Here is a 27493-nt window from a genome sequence, read left to right as displayed (position 1 = left end):
CCTTGGTGCTTAGTCCGGTGGTAGCGATACCTAGTTCGATGCAGAACTGCTTTAGTTCACGGTGGCTGTACTCCTCTAGTTTTTCCATTTGGAACTTCTCGGTTGATCCGCTTTCTTTAGTTGTCATTATGGTTCGTTGTGGGGTGAGCTATTTTCTGTACGTTATGCGGTGATTCGAATCGCGCCGCTGGCCACCAATGTTAGACGGACCGGGAGGGTCGGCCGAGGTACGGGGAGAGGTCTCCAGGGAGAGCCGTCTCCAACGACTGTACAGATGAATAACTTCCCCCCCACAGACGGACACCACACAAGACTGAAGGTTAACGAGACTTTATATGCAATTCTTAGGTTACGATGATATGGTACAAGGAGGTCTGGACTCAGGGGTCCCCTCTAGCTTAGTCTTTGGTTGAGGAAAAGGGTAGCGGGACAGTCTTTAGTTACCGGTGAGTCCAAAAATAGCTCTCAATCCTTGAGCTCGGCGTTCTTGATGATCGGGCCGTGGAGGAGCCAAGCAGGTCCCGAGATGGTCGGATGAAAGATGACGGTCCGCGGCGGAGCCTGCAGGTCCCGATGAAGATGACGGTTACAACGGTCCGCGGCCACGCCAGCAGATCCGGACGACGATGAAGGATGAAGGTTACGACGGCTGTGGCAGCGCCAACAGGCAGGATGATGGTGCACAGGACAGAGCTACGGCAGCGCCAGTAGTCCGTTCAGGATGAGTTCCTCTTTACGTCTCTCGACTCCAAGATACAACTGCCTTCCTGCTCTGGAGCTGCCCCAGTTATAGGGCTGGCGTGCTTTGATGTCCGGACCCTCGCACTTGGAGGTCGGGGGTCCGGGATGCGGGATTCCAGACACCCAGCAGGGGGGTGGAGCCAGCGCCCGGGGAGGCGATGGGCGAGCGGCACTTGGCGGGGGGAGCCATCGACACCTCTTTCTCCCATTGACTTGCCAAGTAGCCCGCTCACCTCCTGGGTGGATGGTGGTGCCGAGATGTCTGAGGCCGGGCCAGGCCCAGGGTCGGGGTCGATCGGGGGCCAGGCGACCTCGTGGTGAAGTGTCCAAGATGGCGGTTCAGGTTGGCCGCGTGGGCCGGCAGGGGATCGGGCCCACGAGGTTAGCTTGCCTCGCAGGCAGGGGCCCTGAGAGGGCAGCAGATGTACAATGATGATGCGTGGTACTGTCGTGGCGGCTCTCGGGCCTGGTTGGGCTGGGGGAGAGCGGCCCTTCATGTGGCCTGTCCAACACCTTCCCATGGCTGAATTCATTCAATGTTTTCAAGCACAAAAATTACTGGAAAAGAATTAGTGTCCTTAGCCACATGCCAAGGCCAACTCAATCTTGATATCTCTGAAAGGCCTCCAAAATTACACGCTATAGTATCTAAATGAAAATTCGTGACAGCCTAGGGAACCCTTAACAAGGAGACACATCTCTGCTCCATGGGCACATAAAACTATGCAAAATGCAGAACTGAATAGGTGGTACACTTCTTCTAGTCTTGAAGAAAACTGACTGATGAAATTTGACCAATGGTTTGAACTTTACAATGAGATCTGTCAATCAAATTGGAACTTTATAACTCTTATTTATCAGAGTAAATTGATTGATAGTAGTTGAGAAAAAAAGTTTGGATTTTCTCAGACTGGATATAATTATGATGAAGAATGTATGGATCTAAATGCAATCTACAAGATTGTATCTCATTTGGTGTAGGTGGTAGATATCTATAAAAATAACATAGTAAAGTCAAATTACATAAAGAGAAGCAAACAAGAGAAAATAAATGAAATCCATAAGATTGTATCACATGTTGTGTAGGTGTCCATTTCCATAATATTAACACAGGTATGATGAAATTACAGAAAAGAAGCCTACAAGGAGTGTTCCTCTGCTTTCCTTTTGCATAGTTAGTAAATGATTTTTTTAAATATAATACAAGTGGGTAAGCGGTGAGGGTGAGTTCACTGCTCACCTCACACTCTCATTATCCATTAATGCATTATACACTTGTTATCCTTTTAACTTGAATTCCATAGTCTCTGTAAGATGTCGCTAGAGAATCTGAATCCTCTGCACTATCTGCTAAGTTGTACCAGGTATTTCTTGTTAAACATGGGAGTGGTGAATGTCAAGTCACAAGGACAGGCCCACTCAACCATAAATCCATCACAGACCTCTTGAATCATGTGATAATACAGGATCTCTGATTGCAAAGGTAAATTATCCAGGCATGCGGGTAAATAAATGTAGCAATATCAACGCCTCCAACCAAGCAAAGAAATATAATTATACAGAGTTTTACATTTCTATTGATGTACCTCACATTCTGAAATCTTCCAGGGGTATGTCAGAGCTTCAAACTTAATTAAGAACCTCTAGACAAAGGATCCATTTTGTAGTGGAGGGGGCTGACCCCTAGCTGCAGGACCAAAAACACATGACTCCACCACATGCCGATGCATGGATCTCTGGTATTTTTGGAATCGCACGATCTAGGATAAATAGATCCATTGGAATACAAGAGTGTTTGATCATTAGAGCATGTTTATATGTGTACCAAATGAGGGAATCGTTCTTAATATTGCCCCTCCTCCCACACAAAAGCCCATTCAATGACAACTATAAACAGAATATTTAATTTGGAAAGGAAGTCCTTCCGGTTCCATATCATGCAAATGATGTTAAAGACACAATGGCAGGAAAATTGTCGATGTTTACATAGACATGTCTTTAGAGCAGTTATTAAAAATCTGCCTCCTACTTGCCCCAGATGATGGAGAGGGACATGTGGCTGAATGGGATGTTTCTTGTCTTCAGCTCATTACAAGTGATGTTGTTCATGATTTTTATACTTTCCATATTTTACACTCAAGTATTAGTCACATCTTGAACACCTTAACTCTCTAAATGTGCCAACCATGTCACCCCAATGAGTGTCACACAGCCCAAAGACATATGATTGTTGAACACCATTCAGAGAAGTGTGGCTGGCTGACGAGGTTATCTTAAGAGTGCCACAGCGGTGGATTCTATTTCCAGTCGCATCATAGATTTAGTGATGTTATTATTACATGAGTGAGGTCAGGGTTCACGTGATGTCACGCTCTGTGATCCCGTACGTTTGAAAAGTAAATAATATCATTGGCTATGATGTCACAAAGTCACCCAAAGTTTTAGAAACTATGACTTGAAACACAGCCGATTTTTTTTTTAAAAGCAGCGTAGAACACTGTTGCCATTAAAAACAAAATTTGTAAACCATTGAAGAAGAACGAAGTTTGATATAAAGGGTGCAAAATTGGCAGACAAAAGCAAAGAGGGTTAGCTAAAAGACACATTTCTGTACCTGGTCAACTACTGATCTCGGCTGGAATCAATCATTGATAGCCCTGTGCTTGGTTAGATGTTAGATGTCGGTTCAGTGCTTTCGTAACTGTGTGGAGTTCGAAATGTCTGTGTTTAGCCGACTCTTCAGTAACATTTTCATCAACACGGGCACTGCACTAAAGTTAGGAGAATTGGAGATTTGGCGGGCTTTTTGCTAATCCTGCATAAACCGTGTAGAACATTGTGATGTACTTGAATGCTCTTATGTGAGGCAATCTTCGTCAATCATTTTCTGCGAAAAAGACAACTATACATTAAATAATGATTGATTGGTGGCTATTTTTTTATTAATTGTAATTCATACATGTAAAAGACAGTGCAGTACTGATTAGCTTAACTCGCGCGTTATTTTGAAGTGCGCCATTCATTCTATAGCTGTACTTAACATCACTATTACGAATTCCTTCACACTTCACTTGTCAAGATACTTACTTAAAGCCTGTTCTCCAACTCGGTTCGCCTATTACACGTTGCTCATAATCTTTGCTGATATTTCACACAAGAGTCGCAATTTAACACTCGCAAAGTACATCTAATACAATAGGGCGACGGAGTCAATCTGCCACCCGTGGCTTACATCACGGGAGTCACACGTGAACAAGGAGGTGTTTTGTTTGCAAACTTCCTGATGAGCCAGTCAGAGTGGGAGTCCCGTGTGAGTGCGGTACATGCCTCGCGCTCTAGGAGGTGACGCCGGGCGGCGCCATGACGAGCAGACACCGCCGGAGCTCGGGGAGTGACAGGGGACCCGAGGAGGGCTTCACATGCCGTGATTTGTGGGGTGCTGCAGTGCCCCAGGGGGCGTTCCCGTGACGGAGAGCAGTCGGCAGTCCCCCACCTCCTCCCAGAGCCAGCTGTCCCCATAGCCAGCAAAGCTAAGCCTCCTCCAGGCTCCGGGCGTCAAAAGGTCACTGCAAGGTTTGCAGTTACCCACACTTGAATGCCTCGCGCCGTAATAAGTGCGTGAGCCTACGCAGCTGCACGGAATGTTGAGCCTGCTTTTCACAACACCAGAGGTATTTATGTTTTACAAAACATTCAACTTTATTACGATTATTTTTTTTGGTCTACGTCGAGAAATTGCTACTGTCTTTTGACTCACTCATTTACACTACCGGTGTTGCACATTTGCACATAAATTTAAATATAAGTAGCTATATAAGCATATTGGCGCGGAGGCAACACGCGATTCAGTGCTGAAATGTTAACGAAAGCGGCAGAGCAGAAGTATTATTGTATGGGAAATAAAGCACTGATTAATGGTGAGTTTATTATCCTAGAATTGTATCCTATACGTTTGCGTTTAGAATGACACACTTGCCTTACTTTTGTTGAGCCTGACCATTGTGTACACTGTTTCCTTGTCATTGTCAGACATTACATGTGTGCACCATCAAAGTTATAATTTTAGCCTACATACTCCTTTTTTAGGTTATCTGAGGAGCCCCAAGGATGGGCATCTAAAATGTTTCTAGTGTACTGATACCTTGGACTTAATTTAAAATGTCATTTTGCAAATGGCGAACATGTGCTTACAGGCCGGTTATGGCTTGGTGAATCTGCCCCTTCACAACTTCTCCCATTTAGCTCTATTGTGCAGAACGGAACTTTCAAAAACTTTGAAGATATTAATTCTACTGTACAAGTAGAATTTTGAGTCAGAGATGGGAGTGTGTGGTTGTGGCCTGTTGATTAAAGTTACTAACATTAGAGCCCAGAGACATAGGTTTAAATCCTGTTCTTGGTGTTTGATTTAACATAGTGTGGTTCTAGACAAATCGCGTGACCCTTCACACTCTCTCCCTTTTAGCTCTGTTCTATAGAAATGAACTTTCAAAAACTTTGATGATAATAAATGTATAGTACAGTGGAAGTTTGTGTCACAGTGGTAGGAGGATGTGGGCCATTGGTTAGAGTTACTTACATTACAGCCCAAATACCTAGATTCAAATCCTGCCCTTAATGTTTGACTTAACAGTGTGTGATTCTAGGCAAATCGCCTAATCTCCCAATTCCTAAAATGTGCTATATACTGAAAATGGACCAGACAACTCTTTAACTCTTTTCAGATGTTGTTTTGCCAAGCAAAGCTTACATTGGCACCTGCACAACTTGCAGAATCAAACACAGACAAAACCTTTAAATAAAAGGATACTGTGATCGAGTGTGATACACACTACACTTGGCCCAAAAAAACAGTATTCGTGGATTTTCTCCAGCAAATAGTTTCTAGTTTAATTATTTATTTACATGATTCTTCTAAAGCGCGAACCAGGGCTCCAGAGAGTCAGACTTGATAGAGGAATGCAGGAATAATAAAAAAAAAAATACCAGTGACAACAGATTATAAAGAACGGCACACAGTGGCATGCTATTGTGGTATGCATGGAGTGCACAAAGAGGGAGTCCCTCATAACAGAGTCGTTCAAAATGAAGCGTAAAAATCCGGTACAGTGCTCTTCCTTCGGGGCTATTTAGGCCTCAAACTGAAAATCTACAGAGGTTTCTGTGGTGTTTCTGAAAATGAAGTAAGCAGTTTCCATGAAACCATACCTTGAACAATAAGCCTTGTCTGACTGACGCAGTATACCCACATTGTGAAATGTAGTGCATGACAACATTCTTCTTCCTACTGCAGTTTGACCTGCAAGAACACAGGCCCCAGAGAGCATTTGTTTTCCTGCATTAAAAAAAACAACAGGGATGCTGTAAGTCCTTTGTTTATGGTTAATGTGAGAAGCTTATTTACATGTGGCCTACAGAGCCTGCAGCTAAGGTCCAATGACAGAACCTCGCCCTGAGTTCACAGTGCAGGTCAATTGTGCTGTATTTAGTGCTTTGCAACACAACCTGTAACAGTTTGTTATGCATTATTCATTTGTGGAGGCAACACAAGGTCAACACCTGTAAAATTAGTAAACTAAAAAAAGTATGCTACAGGTGTTTCACGTTGTTTCTTTACATGCCGACACTACCATGTAGTATAGTAGTCTGTGAAGCAAACTAAATGTCGCTCATGACGGGTGTGTGACAATGGATCTGCTGCTTGACAGTGTCCACAGAGTTCTGCCAACTTCCTTCAATCAAAGCATATTATGTGAATGGATTTCAAGCCTTGTGTCTTGTGAGGAAAGAAAGGAAAACAATCACTTTTAGGCATCAAAAGATCCTTTCTTTGGTTTTCTTCCTGTCAAAGGGTGTCTGGTTTGTGATGGATCCCTGCTGGCCTTCGCTAAACAGGTTATACCTCCTCAGTACTTGGTCTCTGGTTTCACACATCAGTGTCGTGCGTGTTCTACTGTTTGGAAGAAGCCTCTCTAGTTGGACTCTTGGCATTAGCACATGTAAAGAAAGGGCATTTGAGTCAGAGAGTGTGACATTCGCAGTTTGACACGAGAAACGTGAAGTTTAAAAAAAGCAAATTAGAAAAATAAATACAAAATTCCATTTAAAGTTAAATCCTAAATAGATTGCTGTACTGTGGTGTGTGCAGCGAGTTGAGAGGTGTGTGAATTTGTAAAAAAGCTGCAGGGCCCAAAGTTTTTTTCTTAAGAGTACCCGCAACCTGCACTGCAGAATGTTGGCTTGCAGAATTTTAAGGCTGTCGAGTTTTGGTTCCACCTCATGCCTCTTCCAGGTTCTCATTAATCTCTTCTTTCTCTCCTTGCCACTCTTTCTTTTCCCAATATTTTCTTTTCCTCTTTTCTCTCTCTAGCTCTGGGTCAAAATCTGGTAATAAAAAATGAATGTCGGTCCCCATAAATGAGTGTGAGTATCCACCACCTGCAACCGTCTTCACAAATTAAGCACATGTTTCAGCTCCCCTCTGGAGTAGTGAAGGGTCGTTTTTGAAAATACCCTTTCTAGACAGTTTGTGAATGTTAACAGTGGAATCTGTGTATTCTTCACCACGGGGTTGTACTGAGCAGAAAATTGCACGAAAACTTGAAACATGCCTGTTTGTGTTATGAACATTGCCCACCTGTGATTCCATTCACCCACTGCATCCAAATAATCTATAGCCTCCTCCTACAAGGTGCTGTATAGTGCTCTAAATTTCGCATCGTTTTTTTGGTTTTTGTGTGCCTTTCTAGTGCTCATACAAGAATTTTTTTGTCCACACGTGACTTTTAATGTTGTCTACAGTGTGGCTTTCTTTTTAATTAGTTGCTTGACATATTGTGGTGATTTTTCTTTTGGACTCTCAGGTTTTGGTTGCTAAAGTTTGGATGGGCCTGTAACTAGTCCCTTTGACTAGTGTCTGCCTTTCAGAACTCTTGACACACTTACTTAAGTTTCAGGATATCCGTATCCCAGTAAATGTCATGACATGCAGGTTTGATTTCAGAATACTAGAGTCGGAGATCAGGATTACCATGACTGTTCTTCATTGGAAATAAGACGAAGAGTGATTTTGACAAAGGCAGCCACTGTATGTACCAGCAGCACATGGGAGACACATGGGTGGAGTAAATTCATGGATAGAAGGATGTGTCTTCTCTGTATACGAGACCAAATAGGACTAGGGACAAAATGGCAAAATATGTCTTTTAAACACATATTTTTACCAGTTTTTCAAGGCGCGGGTGACAAGAAATCACTGAGGGGTGACAAAATGGCAAAAATATGTGTTTTAAACATATTTTTAAATCACCAGTTTCGCAATTCAAGCTGATCGGGACCTCCATGTACCTTTTGAGTGATTGCTTGCAAGGGCTAAATTGCAGCTGTATAATGCAAGTTTTGTGATTTCAAAGTATTTTATTAAGAATTTTACACATACATTTCTCTTCGTGGGATAACATCACAAACTGGTCGTACATGACTGCGGTTCAAGTAAAAGTTTATATGTTCGGATGCCCCCCTTACTTCTGTCCTACTAAAGGAGTGAATGTAAGTAAGTGAGAAGATGGAAAAGAAGGAGTGAGGAGAGGGAGGGAAAAGGGGGGTGCGCGCGGAGGTAACATGCTTGTGCTTCTATCTTGGTCTGCGGAAGCGGTTCTTGTGGGCGACCGCCCTGTTTTGCTGGTGTTCACAGGGGCACGTAGTGGCCCAGGAACCCATCCAATGTTGACCACATACCCCTGGTTGCCGGCTTCCAGGGTGAATTGCGTAGTGCAGTTTTATCTGCTCCTCTTAGATGCGTTATCCAGATGAGTCACCCCTTGAATGACGCCCTCTCTATCTCCTTCCATTTGGAGACCACCATTTTCACTGCCGAAGTCAATAAGAGGTCTAGAAGATCCCTGTCCTGTTGTGAGTTCAGGTTAGTGGCTGTAAACGCCGTGGTGAGGGAGGAGAAATCTGGTTTTAATGTAGCAGCAGTTTTTTTATAAACATAAATACTTCTTCCCAGAAGCTTTTAACTTTAGGGCAGAGGAAGATGAGGTGCGCTAGGTCTCCTTTTTCACTCTCACAGTTCCAGCATAAGTTATTTTCTCTAAGGCCTAGTGATGCTAGCCGTGCAGGGGCCCAGTATGTTTTGTGTAATAGCCAGAATTTTGTCTGGGCCAGAGCTGGTGTTATCTTGGATCCTGAGGAGGAGGCCCAGAGGAGTTCCAGTTCATGTTCGTTCAGTGTGGTCTTGTTCTGTTTTTTCCAGTAATCTGCGAGCTTGTCATTGATTTTGGTAGATGTAGGGCGTAACAGTTTATAAAGGTGCGATACTTGGTGACCTACTCTATTGATCCTGGAGATATATGGTATAATTGATGGATTATGTCTGGCTAGGTTTTCCTTTGTTAGAGCTGTTTTTATTTTTAGGAAGCTGTATAGCTCGATGTCTGTGAGATTGTGTTTCTCTTTTAGTGTGCTGAATGAGGTAGGATTGGCCCCCTCTTCTAGTTGGGCTGGGAATGAGATCCCCATCTTCCTCCAAGTCTCTAAATGGAGAATGTGCACAAGGCTTTCTTTTACCTATGGACTCACTATACCAACATTTTCGAAGTGACATCAGCGAAGTTTTGCCAAGATGGTGGTCCTGTGTGTACCTACTTAAAACATTTTAAAATACAGGATTTTAACTTCAACACTAAGCGATTTTTCACAGTGAATGCAACAAAAATTCTCAGAAGCTTAAGGTGAGGTAATGCACAACATGTGTTGAACTAAATGTATTATGCGAGCTCTGGTGGAGTCTGATTTTAGACAGGGAGCAGTCCAAATACATTAGTGCACATGCAGCACCCCAATTTGTAAATCCAAAGTCCTGTGATCAGAAAGAGATTTCAAAGGCATGATTAGTTTGGTAATATCTGTAGTGAACCAGCCATGGCATCTTCATTCACAATTTCAGGGACTGGATAGTAAAAGCAAAAACAATCTATTAGACCTCATCAGATAGCATCTTAGTGAAGTAGTCACCACATTACTCAGTACTAGTGAAATCAAAAGGCAAATGTTTAGAATATTTGAATATTTGAATGACCCATGAACAGCATATTAAGAACTGGATATGGGAATCTTGGAATCGTGTGGAAAACTCCCTGTTTAGATAGTGTTAGAAACTGAAATTCTGATTGGCAGAGGTATGCACTCTGTCCAAGCAGGAGCCAACATCCTAGTCATTGTATGTCGCAACACCCTCTAAATTATTCTGTGCTCACTGCCTGGTAGCTTGGCACGGAGCAGTCAGGCTTAAATAAAGAGGCAATGTGTAAAATATTTGTGCAACACTTCAAGTTGTAACACAGTGAATACACCACAAACAGACTTCACACCAGGTTATAAAACTAGAGCTTCATTTTATAACTAGAATAAGACCAAAGCAACACAGATCCAACTCGAGTCGAGATATGAATTTTTAAAGAATAAACTTACAATAGCACTTAGAAGCAATAAGCGCTTAGTGGGTTATCTGGTCGCGATGGACAGGGACAAAATCAAAAATTCAGGCCGTCCGCGATAGAGCGCAGACTGGATGCAGGGACCTACTTGGGCCCGCTGAAGAAAAGTGTCTTTATCCGGGCTTGCGGCGAAGATGATGTGAGGTGCAGTCGAAGCAATAAGTTGGTCTCGAGCTGCGCTCTGGGCGAGATGCATTGAGATTCTCCATGAAATGGCGGCGATGCATCGGTTCTGAGTGTGAGGTGCCGGTTCTGGAGATGATGTGCAGCTACGGCTCCGGCAGTAGGTTTTGCGTCTATTCCAGTGGTGATGTGCTGGTTCCAAGTGCGATGAGCCTACTCCATTCCACTCTTCAGTGAGGATGTACTGGTTCCAATCCACGTGGAGGCAAAGATGCACTGGTTTCGACCCACTGAAAGGCAAAGACGCGCCGGTTCTAATGAGGATGCACGGGTTCTGGTTGTAAAAAACCCTTAGGCCTAACCTCTAAGGGTCCTGGACTGGGGTGACACCACTTGTGAAGGCAGACTCGCAGCCTGAAGGGTCCAGATGCAGGTAATTGAAGTATTAGATATCCCTGAGACTCAGAACAAGAGGCAAGCCAGCAAGCCCTTGTAAGTCACTCTGGGTTCAAGTGATTGATGCAAGTTCAGTCCTTCTCACCCAGGCAGAAGAACAGCAGGCAGCAGGGAAGCTCAGCAAGGCAGAAATCCAGCAGGGTGGCAGTCCTTTCAGCAGCACAAAAGCTCTTCTTCCTGACAGAGTAGTCACAGGTTCAGAAGTGTACTGAAGTTATGGGATCAGAGGTCCAGTACTTATACCCAGTTGTGCCTTTGAAGTGAGGGGGACTACAAAGAAAGCTATGAAGTGCACAGAGGTCCTCCCTTCCTCCCCTGGTTCTAGATTCACTAAAGGGCAGTATGCAGCTCTTTTTGTGTGGGCAGGACACATTCTATTCAAGTATATGTGTGAGGCTGTGCTCAGCTCCTCCCTCCCATCTCCCAAGAAGGCCCATCAAGACACACCTCAGCCCATATTGTGTGTGGCTGTTTAGAGGGAATACACAAAGCCCTGCTGACAACAAACCCAGACTGAACAGAGACAGGCTGCAGGCACCAAATGGCTCAAGTAAGTGAATGCCAGCTTTCTATAAGTGGTATTTGCGGATGTATGACGTTACTCCGCATACTTTTACTCCGCATACCGTTACAACGCGACTTTTACAACGCATACCATTACAACGCATAGCGCTTTGAGGTGCTGGATAGTGGTAAGTATAATTTACTATTCTAACTCCAGTCCCCGTGGACTCTAGGGAAGGTGTTGGATAGTAAATTATACTTATTCCCTATCCTAGAGCGCCCCCCAGCGCAATGCGTTGTAATGGTATGCGGAGTAAAAGTCGCGTTGTAATGGTAGTGCGGAGTAAAAGATGCGTTGTAACGGGTGTATACCGGTATTTGCTAAACTGTAATTTAGAATCTCCCTTCACCATAAGTTGTGATTTTAAATTGTGAGTCCAGTGACACCAAACTTGAAAAGTCTATCTCTTGACAATTGGGAATTACACTTAAAAGATGTAATAAGGTAGTCCCAATGTTAACCCTTGGGAGGGATCAGCCTTGCAGCAGTGAAAAACAGAACAGTATTTTTCACTAACAAGACATGTAAAACTTAAATGACATGTTCTGCCCTTTAAATACAATGCACCCTTCCAGTTGGGTCATATAGGGCCTACTTTAAGGCTGACTTATTTGTATAAAATAGGAAGGTTTAGGCTTGGCAAGGGGTTTAACTTGCCAGATCAACATGGCAGTTTAAAACTGCACACACAGGCTCTGCAGTAGCAGGCCTGAGACATGGTTAAGATGCTACTTAAGTGGGTGACACAATCAGTGCTGCAGGCTCACTAGTAGCATTTGAGTTACAGGCAGTGGGCACATGTAGTGCACTTCACTAGGGACTTCTAAGTAAATTAAATATACCAATTGGGTATGAGCCAATTTTATCGTGTTTAGAGGGGACAGCACGTGCACTCTAGCACTGGCTAGCAGTAGTAAAGTCCTCACAGCCCTAAAGCCAACAATACCGAGGTCAGATAGAGAGGACGAGAAAGGCAAAAAGTTTGGAGTGACCTTTCAGAGAGGGCCATTTTCCAATTGAAAGCATTCATAAGGAAATGTATAATCCGATCAACAATACCCAAATTTGCCGCCTCGAATGTTTTTGTTCTGGCATCAACCCACACAAACATTTAATCAAGGAAAATTAGTTGATGCAAGTTGAATAACAGTTATCATTTGAGTTACTTCCTTCCTAAAATGGCAACCTGCCACTTGCTCGGTAAACAGAGGAAAAGCTATTCCATGAAGATTTACTACTGTCATCTGCATATAATGTGTGTCAAAATACCTACAAAGTAATTCCATTCTGGCATCATTAAATATTTAGTTGGACCAGAAAAATCACTGGTTAACTGAAAGGGCATTTCAACATATTTTTTATGTTTATACAATAACATTAGCTTATTAAGTCACAATATTCGATTGCCTGTACTAAATATCTTGGTGAATATTATTTTCCCGTCAACTTCTCAAAGATTTTTGACTCGCTTATAACTCTAGTTTGAAGAAACTCCTTGGTTAGATTATTAAATGTATTTACATTTGAAGTTTCTTATTTTTTAAATCTTTTTACTACCTATCTCTTGTCATGGATTGACATTTCACTTTCTCTTTCCTTGAACCGGTTGGCTTTGTCCCTTACATCCTACTGCAATTCACTCAATTCCACTATTAGAAAGTGGCCTTTTTGTTATGGTCACCCTCACTTTTTGCTCGGAATGCTGTCTTTATAGATCTGGAAGTGCACTCGGAGCTGCTAACCCGCCCCAGTGTCAGTGCTTTTTCCCTTAAACTGTAACTGTTGAATTTGTATACCCAATTGGCAAGCACTTATCACTCCGTATAAATCTTTAGTAGATGGTATAAGTGTTACCCAGGGCAAGGGGGATAAGAGGGGTCTCCGGGGCTGCAGCACTTTTTTGTGCCATCCTGACCCAAGTAAAAGTGCGTCTGCAGGGCTGCCATTGCAGCCCTGCATGAGCAGCATGTTTGATCGAGAATGACTCTACACACACTACATGCTGCCGAGCCACACCACTGCCTTGATGTAAGCAAGTCACTACTAAGGTTGTACTCCTAAGGCCAGGAGGTACAGTGGATTGTAATAAAGTTGTGGATATATATGTGCATACATATTTATCCTTACAGTAAAACTTTAAAGCAACCTTTTACTGTAAGTGTCTGGCGGTCCATAGAATAACATGGGCTAGCTACCGATTCTCATGTCGAGAGTGAGCTGGCATGCGCAGGGCTGCCTCCCTGCGTGCGAACCCCCCTAGGATATAAAAACTTCCCCAAGATGTTTGCTGCCAAGACAAGAGTCTGACCTCCTGGTGGGATGTGCTATCACTTCCCCAGGATGGAAACAAAAGCGTGGGCAGGAAGGAGGTCACATTTCTACCCTCCCAGGATGGCTAATATTACAGCCATCAAGGCGGTGAGCCTTAAAGGCTTTCACTGCCCTTGATGTGTAAGTACCTTGTCCCCACTAAAGGACAAAGCCCTTCTCGCCCTGCAGCTCAAGCAAGCTGGACAATTAGTTATTCAGGAATGGTACACTCCCCAAAGCCTAGCCACACCCTTAGGGTGGGCTAGGACGTCTGTACAGTCAAGGAAGGGCTGTGCCATTTTGAAAGACCTTAAAATAGAGTATTCTGGGTAGCACAGTGACGTACATCCATAGGATGTCACCACAGGAGCGGGTTAGCCGTAGAGACCAGTAGCCCATTGGACACTGTCCCTTATGCCCTTAACACCCCGTAAACTAGGATTTAAGGGGCTCCCCTGGCACAAGAACATCAGTTCTAACTTAGAATCTGAGAAGAGGCACAGAGAAGAATGTCACTTAAAACAGGACTTTGGATTCTGCCGCAATGCAAAGTGAGGACACTTAAGCAATCTCAAGAGACGATACACTGGAACTGTGTGTCGATGTGTGTCTGTGGTGAAAGCTCATTGCTTCCAGTAAGGGGGACTCCAGTGGACACCAGAAATTCAAAGCAGACTCCCCTGATTGGTGGAACCAGTCAACTGCAACCAGCAGAATAATTGACATGCTGTGTCACAAGAATTGTGACCCATTGGGCCTGTTGAGAGTGAGCCTAAAGATAAGTGGTATCCTGCAAGCCTAGAATGGCAGCTAAGCACACACCAAGCTTCGAGCCACTAGTCCAGCTGCCTAAGTACCTGAGGGCTACAATTGCCACAACCAAGGCTTGGGAATCGCCAGTCGGGTGATCTACTCCTTGAGTGACATCTCCAGCCGAGAGCAACTCACAGTAATAGCAACCAACATCGGCAACAACCCAGCTGCTTTGTCCCTTAAGTTGAGGTCGTCAAGTGTGTTGTAAAGTACTTTTTGGCACGACCTGCCTCTGTGATTGACAGCTGCCAGCTACCTCTGCACCGGAGCTGTAGAACAAGGTAGAAGAAACCCAGCTGTTGCACTCAGGTCCTGGGTCCCCAAAGGCCTCTACTCTCCGAGGGTATAGTGTAACTCAATGTCCAAGTGTGGTTTGGCAAGTGCTGCACTTTTGACAGCTTCGACTGATCTCTTCAGCATCAAGAACAGCTAAGTAGTTTCTGAGCCCTGTGCAGGGTAACAAAGTAATGACTGTCAAGTCTTGGTCTAGGGGCCTGCAGAACCTTAACCACAAAACGGTTGATTCGAATTCGCTGTGCAACTACTGTTTTGCTAAGTGTGATTTCCCCTATTGACTTCCATGGTGAACATTTGACAGCTTTAATTACATTTATTGTTTCATCCTTTGAAAATCTATAACTCCAGTTATATGCAATGTATCACGTTTGGTACTGTGAAATGCTTAACACATGTTCCTCTGAGTACACCTGACCAGGCCCGAACTGGCCATTGCAGGCTACGGGCAATCCCCCGGTGCGTCGCTAGGGTGGGGGCCGGTTTTGGGCCCTGGGGGCTGTTTTTGTTACAGGGCCGTTTTTGCAGCATAGCTGCAAAATCGGCCCTGTAACAAAATCGTCCGAAAACCGACCTTGGCAAAGAGCTAGGTCGCACCCCCATGGGGCCGGCCGAGCACTTTGCCAGGGCCGGTTTTGGTTCTCAGTTAGGCCCTGCACCTGACTGCTCTGTGCCACATTACCAGGACCGAGCTAAGGCTGCTAAGGGTGAATCCGAGGTCCATCTCTGTGTATTGTGTTAGTATTACATGATAAGGCCTCCCATCCATAAAACTTCCAGCTTGCAACACCTATCAACCCAGGTAATTCTAATTACAAATTAAAGTTCCAGTCATTGCTACATTATGAGCTGCACTTTCTTTGAGCTTTGCCAGCGCCTTCTGTCTGTGCTGATTACACTTTATCACATGACTTTGCTCCTGGATCTCAGTTTTATAATCGATGTTTATGAATATCAAAAGCTTCTTTTGGTCCCTGCCCTTGCTCCTAGACTATAGTGATATATTTATCGTCATCTATAACTGGATTTTAAACTCACATTACTATCCAATTATTTCTATACTTTCTGCTTCTGCCCAACTATGTTTTCAACACACAAAAAAAATGTATGTTACTCAAAGTACATTTAAATTCCTTCCCCTTTCCCTCACAGCTGACATATTATTATACTGTTTTTTTCCTCTTTACTTCCTCACATTTAACTAGGAACACAATTTGATATCGCCCGCTTTGGCTGAGTCACAGCCTGCAGCGCCAAATCCCCAAACTGCACAATACAGCTTGGCATGTGTGTTTAGAAACGTTCAGTAAATGTGGAGATTAGTATTATTACACACATACATTAATGTGTATGCGTCTCGTTTTACACGAGATCCTGCCGCTCGTTCGCATCCCAAACAGCTGCAAGTTGTCACGCGCCTCGGGTGAAACTGCTGTAACCCGCACGGCCTCCTTCTGTGGTTCTTTTCCAAGCCCTGTTGATTAAATTGGCCCTTCACCCCTCCCCGGCCGTGTTCATTAAGTGGTGGTTCTTGCTGCTTCCCATTGACTGCCTTCATATGTTGGAACGGAAGGAAGTACTTAGAGGTCGAAGGACAGATGCTCCCGAAGACAACAATGTACAATGCGGGTACTATTAAAGCAATTAAGGAGACATACATTTCTGGAATAATAAGTATTGATTGTCAAGGGAGCGCTTTGCCAGGGCCTCATTCACATTGCTAATGTGCAGGCAGAGGACACTGGAAGGACACAGAGCATTCTTGGCCCTCCTTGGCAATAAATTCTGAAATAGTACCAGTCCTTGTGAGCGCCTAATCAATAAGTCAATCAATCTTAATTAACTGATATCGGAAGTTACAAGCCTCCGTGAGTTTCTGGCATTTACAGATGAATTGGCGCTCAGAATCAGGTCTGCAGGCACGAAATGGCAGAAACCCTGCATTGAGTAAAGATAGCTTTGTGCATTGACAAAACGAATGTGGGTATTGACCAAGCGCAGCCGCAGGGAATAACATCCTTGAGATTGAAAGGTCTAGACTAGAGTACGTTGCTCTTACAACCATTTTCACCAATGTTGGCTCGCCTCAGCCCATTTCTGCACTCACAACAGATATCGATGTAGTGTGATGGAATATAGGAACCAACGTTTGTTACCTACGGGGTTATACATTTGACGCTCTCTACGCAGTATTCCGCACCAACTAAGTGCCAGTCAGCCTGTCAGTTAAGTGAAAAGAGCTTACCACCATTAGCCCACACTTTCTCCTCCTCCACCACCCCCCTCCATTCCACGCCCCCTGTAAACACTTTCATCTGCAACACCCCTCAGACATTCCCTTCCCCAGCTGCCAATCGTTCTCCCACTAGAACCCCTCCTCAATTCATTTCACTCTAGTAGCCCTTTACATAGGGAGGTACTCTTCATCCCAAGTTCCATTCCTCTTCACTCATCGAATCCTTACCCATCATAAACTCCGACCCGACCCTCCTCACCCACCGACACTCGTGTCCTTCCACTCCCGCTTAAAACTACTTCGCCATCACATTTCCTCAGCCTTATCAATCTCTATTATTGTCTTTGCACTACCATCCTATCGAAATCATTTCTGTCTGCCCGACCCTCCCGACCCTCCCTAAATCTCTTCTCTTTATCTCTCCCCTCACAACACCCTCTCATCTGTCCCTTCTGAGCCACCATTGATCTCAGTTTCTAATTCTCGAGTGTCCTCCACATCCCCCTTTGTCTTCCTTTTCTTTTCTTTTCTTAACATTCAGAAATGTTGAAGGTGCATCATACATTCAGTGCCGTATTTTTGCACTGTTCTAAGAAACATTAATATGATTTTTCACTCTCATTTATGCAGATTTTACCTTTTTTTTCTCGCAGAAACTTGGAAATTGTCCTCAGCACTTCAAATATTTTTCTGCCTCTAATCTTTAGCTTTGCAGTTGGTACATCAGTTCTCCTTACACATATACAGCCTAGACAGTAATATCTGTGCCGGGGGTAAACACAAGTAAAAATATCTCATCTGTAGTGGAACACGGCACAACTTTGGTGACCCTGCCTCCCCGCATCTCCGTCCTGTACATATTGAGCGGGATAGCAATGCCAGCGAAAATGTTACCTTCAGTGATGCTATCTAGCCCCTTATGTAGTGAGGGCCTTTATTAGGCACCGCCCCATGGATAGCAGATTGAGCGGTGTTTGGTAACCTCCAGATGAAATACTTGATAATGCTGTGTTAAAGGGCATGTATTGCTGCACCTTGGGGGAGTGCACGAAAATCCACTGTCCCACAACAAGCACACAGAGTAGTTATGTTAAGTTATTTTGTTATTGAACAGCACACGTATGCCACCACTATGGTCTCATAGTGTTGTAAGCATTCTGGGGGGTTCTTTCTTGTGTGCTGGTTTTGCTGTGCTTATGTAACCCAGTGTCCGGGCATCCATGTCAGTGTCTCTCATAGTCTATGCCGCCCTTGAGCATCCTATTCTCCCGTACTATCAGTGCCATCCAGTCACTGCCCAAGAGCATTTCAATCAAGGAAGCAGCTAATCTGTTTCCTTTGGGTATGGTTGTGGGTTTAGGACAGTGGCCCTGAGAGGTGGGTACAGTCGATTGGCACTCCAACCGCCAGGGAAGGCATGACTAGAGGAGTAGTCAGTTCAATACCCTGATTTGTTTGTTGAGGTTACCAGGCAGAACAAGCTATCAGTTGCAAAGGACCTATTTTGTGCATAGTAAGAATTTACAGGCACTAACAGCCCGCCCGCTGCTTACCATTGTTTTATTTAGTGGCACTCTGATTTGCTTCCTTCTTATTCGTTGGCTCGCCTTATCCCTGCTTATCCATCTTGTGTTTGTCTCTCCTATGGAGCATAGCTTCTTTACCATTTATTTGATTGGCTGCCTTCTATAATTCCAGTGCTGACTTTTAGTGATCTTTTTTCAATTTTGGGAAAGCACTCCATGAGAGTGCGTGTGTTTTCCAGCTTTCTCTTTCTCTTTCCTGTGTGCTTCCCACAAATATCTACTCACCACGGTGTTTCTCTTTAATGTATTTCTCCCTCTCCCCAGCGCTTTATGTTTTCCTTGCCTTTGTGTGCTGCTCACCGGTTTCCCTTGTTGCTGTCACGTTTGTGTACTTCTCACTCTCTTGTGTGCTTCTCCCCCATGCTCCGTGTTCTAGTCTTCCCACAACCATACGTTCTTGTTTCTTCTCTCCATGTGTGCTTCTCTCCCACATTGCTTTCTCCCTCGTGCAATGCTTTTCTCCTCCTCTCCTCAACCAGTCTCCCCATTTCCCCCTCTGTTACCCCACAATGCGGTGCTTTTTTACAAAATGTCCGCTTTCGTGCAAAAAACTGGCTGCATCTTGGATCAGTAAATAAAAAATTTAAGCAAATGGCAAATGCTTCCTTTTGCTGGTGCGTGCATGCGGTCTAAAGCATGAGTGCATACGTCATCAGGCTTGCGCACTCCAGTGAAACGAGGCGATCGCCATCAGCGGAAGACGTGTCATCACGTCCTTTCTTCTTTTTAATTTTTTGCGATGCTGAATACTGTTGGTAAAAACCTAAACACTGTAGATTATTGTCAAAAGGCATTGGCAGAGTCATTAGGCCTCAACGGCCAGTCCTACCTATTTGCTCGACCAATCCTTGTTTTAACACCTCTGACAGTATAATGTATCTCATTGCTAAAGTGCAACAAGTCCGAGTGGGATATCTTGTCATGTCAATCAGGGTGCACTTGGCTAGCTAAGAATGACTTTGAAATGGTTGGTTCTGTTTTGTGAAATGAGCTATAAAAGAATGGAATGAAGCTCGAAGGACATGAAACAACAGCACCAGTATTAAAACTGTGTCCTCCCGTTCAAACACATTAAGGCAGCCAACGTGAGCAGAAAGAACCACCTGTTAATGAACACGAAGGGGAATGGGGTGAAGTACCAACTTAATCAGCAGGGCTTTGAAAAGAGGCACAGAGGGACTTCTACTGTGTGAAATCTGCCCAGATGTCTATTCCTTGCACGATGCTAATGGGAATTCAAGTTATACCTCACTGCACCCCGAGCTAGCTGTCACCTCCCGCAAAGGATGCACATTTTTCAGATGGACCACAGGATCTTCTGCCTGAATGGTTCCAAGATGGAGGTCGCCTGCATTAGCCACACTTCCCTTCATGTTCAATGGCCAGAGCTAAATCTAATACTGGTGCTTACCCTACAGCCATAGTTAAGGCCTAGTGCTGACAACAAGGCTATGTTTTAAGTGTGGTCCTGAGGCTGAGGCTGAGTTTCACGGGGACACTGTCCCTACCCCTCACTGACATAAGCTTGAAGCAAAACGTAAAACTCACCTTAGACCCAGACCTTATGCCCTCTTCCCAGACCCTACTCCCTTTACCCTGACATTAATCCATATACCCTAACCATGAGGCTGAAACTAAGACGAATGATAAACTTTGTTTTACATTTCTCCAATTTTGGTTTAAAAAATAGACCGGTGTCATCACTCTAAAATATTATAACGTATTTAAATAAAAAAATTCAGTATTTGTGTTTTACGTATATTTTGTTATACTTGAAAACCGCACTTCAATAGCTCGTGGATTCGGGTGGGGCGGTGTACGACCGTTTTCGGGCATGCATGCCATCTTGCTGTGCCAGTTATCTCGTACATGCGATCTCACTGGCATCTTACACTCTTGCACTGGCAACGTACACATGTAAAGTGCTATATCTACAGTAAACAAGATCAGGCCGCTATCTTGGGTGAGCACATTTCCCCACAGGCCACAACATGATTATCTCCGTGCTGCAGGAGATCTATTATACGTTATGTCATATGGAGTAGAGATAGTTTCATTGTTTAAGCATCCTTTGTGTGCTGGCGCTCTCACAGGAACGCTGACACTGGCATCATTATAATCCTGCTAATTGTTTCAGGTTTAGAGGCCAGGCCTTTGAACCTGCAACGTACAACAGCATCAATCACGCACAGACAGATAATGCAGCGCGAAAACATGGGCGCACAGAGTATATGGGTCTGCATACACGAAGGTAGGAGGAGGCACATGCAGTTATGATCTGGTGGACAGTGGCTGCTCCTCCGCTAAGGCGGAAGAGCATCGCCGAACTGCTTTTTTGCAGTGAAAAAAAGGGATAAAATTATAATAACTTGCATTATTATAATTTTATTTTCGCCTACTTACGCAGCTTTGCGTGAGGGGGCAGGGGAGGAGTGGGAGGCAGCACCCTCCTAAGTGCGCGTGACAGTCTGGTTAGCCAAGCAGTCATGCGCACTTTGCATGTTCTCCACCGGGCTATAACCACAGCGCTCAGACCAATCACAATGCTGCATTGCAGCGTTGTCAGTGGCTTAGGGAAACCTGTGTTCTTCCTGCTTCTTCCAGACTCAGAGTCAGGAAGAGAAGGAGAGACACGAGGAGGAGAGACAGCGGAGGTGAGTGTTTTTTTGTAAATATTTTTCAACCCCGCCCCACTCCGCCACACCCGTTTTCTTATGCCCACAACTGGGTTACTCTGTTACTTTATGTGCACTACATGGGGCAGAATAACTATAGCGACACATACAATGCTTCAGAATTTCCTTTAACATTCATCATTTGATGGCAGATTGGCAAATGTCTAAGATCATGTTTTGATTTTCCATTTTGGTGATGTGATTGACTTAAGAGTTGCTGGCGCTGAAAGTCACATAGCAACTGGTCGTCAAGTATGATCTTCAGTAGGAGGCAAGAGATATATGTAAAAGAGCAATGATGATGTAGTGGGTCCTTAAAGAACTATGTATACGATCTCACAGGTTTGTTGCCAGCATTAAGTTGTTGCTTGAGTTTGAAATCCCTTAAAAAACAGAAGACAAGAGTTGTTTGGCAAAACATGAACAGGTGTTTTAATGAAACAGTGCAGCCGAGAGAACAGATACAGGTGCAGGGTCTAAGACCATCGCAATGTACATTCAGTACACGCCCTTCTTCAATACAAAATTTATACAGTTGTAAGAGTTTCCTGCGTACCATAGATGGTAAGGAATTTTGGTTGCTGCCTTTGAAATCATTAAATTAACTGTCTGGTGATTAGCACAGGTGGGTCCTCTACCTTGCGTGGACACAATGTTGGCCAGTGGATATGTGTCCAGATGTCCAGCATGGGAAGCGTTTCATCACTACGTTTGCTAGTCCCTGATTGTCTATGTGTTCTTAACCCATGTGGTATCTGACTTTTATTGCAGTTTTAGGAACCTACGTACCCCCACCAGCCATATGCACTTTATTGGGGCAATATCCCTTGACCATTTGTAATGTCACTGTGTCTATCTGTGGGATTAAGCAAGAGTTTCTTGCCTGAGTGTTAGTCTGCCAGCTGTGCACCCTCCCACCTGGGACCTATCAATCAGCAATCCCGGGCCTTAGTCGGAGGGCCTGCTTGACTACATATTTGTGAGTCGAGGTTGATGTAGAGTTAAAAATGGACGATTCTTTTAAAATGGACAAGATATCATTTTTATCAATAAATTAATCCAATTCCATATTAACAAAGTTGCTGGGATTGTCCGGAAAAGACAGCTGTATGCAAAGGGATTCTTGCTCTATGTCAAGAGTTGCTGATGGTGGTTCCTGCGATTCATGTTGTTTAGGGATTTTTCAATGCTTAGAAGTACAAGCAACCTTATCTTACCTTTCTTGTGTGCTAAGAGGGTTCATCCTAATTATTTAGATGAACTGTCTCCGTGCCATCCTGGTTTGGATGCTTCAGTTGCTGCTTGTGCAAAAACAACAATTGATGGACATAATGCAGAAAAATGTCATACATTCACCCCAGTACAGAGATCTGGACCTAAATCCATCGTTTTTTGCACATCACACCCTCCCTGTTCAGACATGGCCCTATGCAAATCAGCCTTGACCCTGTGCCTCATGGGAACAGTCCAGTCCATCAATTGTTGTTTTTGCATTTGTCACCCCGAGTAGGAAGGGTATGCTCAGACATGAGTCCCGTGCTCTCCATGTCAAGTCAAGTCAAGTCTAGTCAGAAATTTGTATAGCGCGCTACTCACCCAGAGGGTCTCAAGGCGCTTAAGGGAAAGGTTTTTTTTACTGATCGAATAACCAAGTCTTGAGTTGCTTCCTGAATGAGAGGTGGTTCAGGGTGAGACGGAGGTGAGAGGGGAGGGAATTCCAGGTCCTGGAATCAAGTTATCCTGGCAGATGAGGGTTGAAAGCCCGAAACCGGTCCTAGGATGCTTCTTTCCAGACCCGGGAGGACCTGGCTTGGCATTTCGGGCTGGACTGTTCCCATGGGGTACAGGGTCAAGACTGATTTGCATATGGCTGGGTTCAAACTGGAAAGGCATGGTGAGCAAAAAAACGATGGATTTAGGCCCAGATCTCTGTACTGGGGTGAATGTATGACATTGGTCTGCATTCTGTCCATCAATTGTTGTTTTTTAAGTTGCTGCTTGTGCATGAGTTTGAACCACTGCCACATAGGAGGCACAGGCCTTCTGAAGCATCAAGTATAGGATGGTGATACTGAAGGCCATGTTAACTACCAAGCCCTAACCATATAAATGTAATCACACATGTAGGTGTGGGTGAGTGAGTCACCACCTGCTAATCGTCACCTTTAAGTCAGATATTATTTTAGCCATAGTGAACCTGTGGTCTACACATCCTACCTCTATTTTCACCTGCTCCAACCTATCATTGGCTGCATTATCCACTGTAACTGCTTTTTAGCATAGTGAACTACATTGTACATTTCAGGATATTCTACTGAATATTAAGTCACTAAATATAGAGCTAGAAGGATATCGTGGGCAGAAAATGGAGGGGCAAAATATTGAAAGGTAAGGCATAGAAGAAGTATAGAATTATTATTCCTAACTCCACATTTATGGACCAGGAAGATATATGAATCACCAAGGTACACATATGTGGAGTTAGGTATAGAGAATCAAAGCTTATTTACCTTTCTATATTTGGTGTTGCAAATTTGCATGCCTCAATATAATGGCTTCGATATTCACGGTGTGCACCCCAAATTCAGTACAGCTCTGTTGCTATGTGGTATGCTATTCTTAAAGCATTGATTACAAATTTCTTAAAGAATTGATTAGAAAAAATTAACTACCCGCTTGTGTTTTTTCGCATATCAAACATTCGCACTTGAGTCTCTAACAATGAAAGTACATTTTATTATGCCGCAGTATTACAGGTATTACAGCAAACAAATGATGGCCGGAATGCTGACAATGCAAACATACTCCCCTACTCAAAAGATCTGGGTTAAATCCATTGTATGTCCCCCTTCTTCAGCCAGGCCAGCTTGAATCCAGTGGCACAGTGAGAAGGGTGGCATACCCTGAAACCTGTCCCAGATGCTTGTTTCTGGTCCAGGGAGGACCTGGCTTGGCAGTTCGGTCTGGACTGTTCCCATGGGGCACAGGGTCAAGACTGATTTTCATATGGCTGGGTCCAAACTGGGGTGGCGTAGTGGGCAAAAGAAGGATGGATTTAACCCAGATCTTTTGACAGGGGGAGAATGTTTGCATTGTCAGCATCCCGTCCATCATTTGTTTGCTGTAGCAGTATTACAGGTAATTAATTCCTGAAACTTGTCATAGAGCTTCACACAAATGCATGGGTCTATTCTGTAACATGTGCTCCTTAACAACTAGGCTTCTCTCAGGAAATAGTTGCTAATATCAGACTTTTTAAAATATTGATGGCACACAAACATTTTAATAGCTTGTTTTTATATAGTCCTTCATGACACATTTCTATCGTTTCTAGCTACTACTGTAATTCAAAGGTGTTGCCATTATACACAGGTATTTGATTTGCAGACCTCAGAAAGATGAAAGACTAAGACAGTCTGGCCAGGATTCGAACTTGCGACCCACAGTTAACCTCATTCTGTAATGATCACCATTTCACTCACTGAACCATCCTGGTGGAATCAGAATAGTACCAAGTGATAACGATGTGGCAAGCAACAAATGTGATTTCTACACTAGCCAGTGGCGTCCAGTAATTTTAGGAAGGAGGGGCGGATGGAACACACATGTACACATGCACATACATACTCACTCACACCCATGCAGTCACACATTCACACTTACACACATCCATTCACAATACTCATTACCAAATATTCAAACATACACACATACCAAACATTAATAAAAAAAAAATCACACTTCCCTGCAGCTCTTCCCCGGAGGTCCCAGGTGGGTTGGGACAGCTGCTTTTCCTTATTGGTTGAACTTAGGTCAGCCAATGAGGGAAGACAGCAGTCCCAAGCAATGGAGGTGCTAGGAGGTTTTGAGACTCCTGCCTTAGGTCAGCCAGTGAGGGAAGGCAGCAGTCCCAACCTCGTCACAGAGTGGGATGGGGTCGGTGGGACTGCTGACCCCACCACACTCTGTGACGAAGCGTCACTGATTGGCACTCGACCCTGGGCACTCTAGGGATTAAAACTCAAGCACTCAGGCCTGAGGCAATGAGTGACGCTACCCCTCGTCTCCGAGGGGGAAGGCCTCAAGGACCTTTCCTGAGCTACGGAGGTCACGCTTACAAGGGCTGTGACATACTCTGTCCAGCAAAGTTCAGCTCAGGCAGTCAGGTATGTTTAGCTCCTGGCTGCCTGACTTGAAAATGAAGAGTGCCTGTCAGGCCGACCTTTGCTCAGCCTGACAGACAATGTCCTGGAGGGGCAAAAGGTGAGAGGGAGTGGCCTACCAGCCCCAAGGGACCGGCTGACTCTGGCGGTACAAGTGTTGAGACCACTATTAGCTGGAGCAGGGAAAAAGTGCTTAGTTTATGCCGGTGGTGCGAGGTGGGGGCACTCGTTCTCATCAAGGCCAGCTCTAGGGCAGTGCGATCGGTACCACCACATTGGGTGCTGACTTGGGGCGGGGGTGTCATTTTTACAAGTATATTATCATTTTAAAAGCACCTGCTGCTGAGTTCCTGGCCCCCAGCAATTTTTAGGCATCAATTGAAATGTCAAGATAACTCTGGTGATTAATCATCTCCCTGGAAAGAGAATGGAGGTTTGTCTAGTGGACGTTTTGAATCATCCTAAGTTAGTGCAGAGGGTTAAAATGTCTGCTGCTAAGAACGTGTACTATGCAGATAACAAAGTGCAAATAATGTAAATAGGTCAGTAGGTTACTGCTTTGTAAGAGAGCTCTTTATGTAACTTTTAGTTTACAAGTCAAAATCCTAATGTAGAAGATTGAGCTATTAACTGTCATCAACGAGCTGCATGCAAACTGCAAGGTATAAGTTAGAGCTATATGTTTTTTTGCCCAGTCTTTCATTATCCTAATCTTGCAAAAATGGTTCATTTGGGTAGAAAACTATTCTTATTATTAAAGAGAACCCCTAACAATGATGTTACGTCTTAAATTCTGAATTTGTGTTTTCCCGATTAAGGACTCTTAAACTTTTTTGCCTGCCAGTATCGATGACATGTAACTGCTACACCTTGTAGTCCTGTCTGATGTAACATTTCCTATACACTTATTTGCATACGTGTATGTGATGTAAAGTGCTCTGACGTACACTGGTATGAGCTGTTCTATACAACTAAATGAATCTGAGAGACAGAGGTTATGGAGACTTGAGGGGCACCGTAAAGGGTGCTAGTGAGGTAATCCATGGCAGAGGTGGTCATTGGGGCGCACCAACAGATATTGTCACACAGGGCACCACCAGTATTAAAGCCGGCCCTGGTTCTCATCTTTGGATTCCTGGACTTATTGTTTTATTATCAGATGTTAACCCATAGCAAGAGAGAGAAAGACAGAAAATATAGAAAGAAGTAAGACTAGAAAAATAAGAAGACAGCGACAAAGTGTGCAAGATGGGTTGAAAAGATTCTGTAAGAGTGAGATAAAGAGTTCCTAAGTGAAGGGGGTGGGAGGCAGGAGCATGAGGCTGAATCAAGATTTAGCCACCCTATAACAGCACCTCCAGCGGGATACTTAGGCTCTTTCACTTATGTTTCATATTTTTTTTTTACAAACTAAAGATAGGAAAAGACAGGCAACAGTTTCGTATAAAGCTTCTGATGAAAACTGGGAGGTAGATTCTATCCATGTAAATTCCAACAGAAAAAAAGGGGAGTCCTTCTAATAGTGAAAGCATGTCTGCACTCTGTTACTGGATTTGTCAAGATGAGGAAGGTGTCCAATTTTTTAACTTCAGCTCTCTTTTTTCTTTTTTTGGCAAATATCTGTTTGTTACTCTATTTACAAACGCCCGCATATTTAAAGGAACTACAGGTTGTTTAGTTTGTTTATTGCAGACATTCCACACATATCTAATCACATCTTCCTCCAAGGCCATTCAAATTTTCTGGTGCGTTTGTGGTTGGATGTGTTGTTTTTTCCCTTTATGAAATAGCCCTTTGTATCTAATTCAGTGTCAGCGGAATGTGTAAATCATGTGTGTATTGTGAAACATCTCCACAGGAGTACTTTGCAGTAATGTAAATATTCAGTTGTTTGCGTAGGCCATTTATAAATGCTCGTTAATGTTTGCTGATATTAGAACTAAGACACGCAAACAAATTGATATGCCCAAGATCACACAGTGTGCCCAGCAGGACACGCTGACATTAGAACTCTTATCTTCGCCGTCTATA

General features: G+C 44.0%; 1 protein-coding gene across 6 annotated transcripts in view; it reads left to right on the top strand.

Annotated features, from left to right (window-relative positions):
- LOC147723120 (rho GTPase-activating protein 28-like) overlaps nucleotides 1–27493 on the top strand; it is a 1353671-nt gene that overhangs the window by 928176 nt on the left and 398002 nt on the right. Inside the window, exon 1 of one of the 6 annotated variants that reach the window (XM_086965473.1) lies at nucleotides 3998–4412. The exons of the other annotated variants lie outside the window; for them this stretch is intronic. The gene's annotated coding sequence lies outside the window, so the exon portion shown is untranslated. Of the gene's footprint in view, nucleotides 1–3997; nucleotides 4413–27493 lie in introns of those variants that run through there. 6 annotated transcript variants of the gene reach the window in all.

Source organism: Lissotriton vulgaris, chromosome 4_1 (assembly GCF_964263255.1).
Source record: "Lissotriton vulgaris chromosome 4_1, aLisVul1.2, whole genome shotgun sequence".
NCBI lineage: Eukaryota > Metazoa > Chordata > Amphibia > Caudata > Salamandridae > Lissotriton > Lissotriton vulgaris.
The sequence above is the reverse complement of the archived record's forward strand: the minus strand, read 5'-3'. Positions and strand labels throughout refer to the sequence as shown.